Raw genomic sequence first — 457 nt, 5'->3', positions numbered from 1 at the left:
ATCCTGCTCCCCATGGCTCCACCATCCTGCTCTCCCCATGGTTCCACCATCCTGCTCTCCCCATGGCTTCACCATCCTGCTCAGTCTGGGCAGAACAAGGACCATGCTCTGGGTCCCCACCACTGCCCAGAGCTGGGGATGGCTCCAACACAGCAGTGAATTTGGGCATCCAAGCCTGGCCTGGAGGGACAGGGGTGACACAAGCTGTGCTAGCCAGGGAGAGCAGAGGTGGTGAGGTGGGTGTGCTGCCCGAGGATAGTGGCACTGGGGGCTTAGTCCCTTTTCCAGGGCAGTTTTTATCACTCGCAAATGGTTCTGGGCCCCTCTCACCAGCCCCTGAGGCAGGAGGTGTGTTTGGATTTTTGGGAACTTTGCTTGCAGCTGCAGTCTGTGCCCAGGGCTTTATAAAGGTAAAGGAGCCCTGATGCTGATGGGAGGCTGCTGGCACTGCTGGGCT

Source organism: Parus major, chromosome 12 (assembly GCF_001522545.3).
Source record: "Parus major isolate Abel chromosome 12, Parus_major1.1, whole genome shotgun sequence".
Taxonomy (NCBI): Eukaryota; Metazoa; Chordata; class Aves; order Passeriformes; family Paridae; genus Parus; species Parus major.
Note: the sequence above shows the minus strand (reverse complement) of the source record.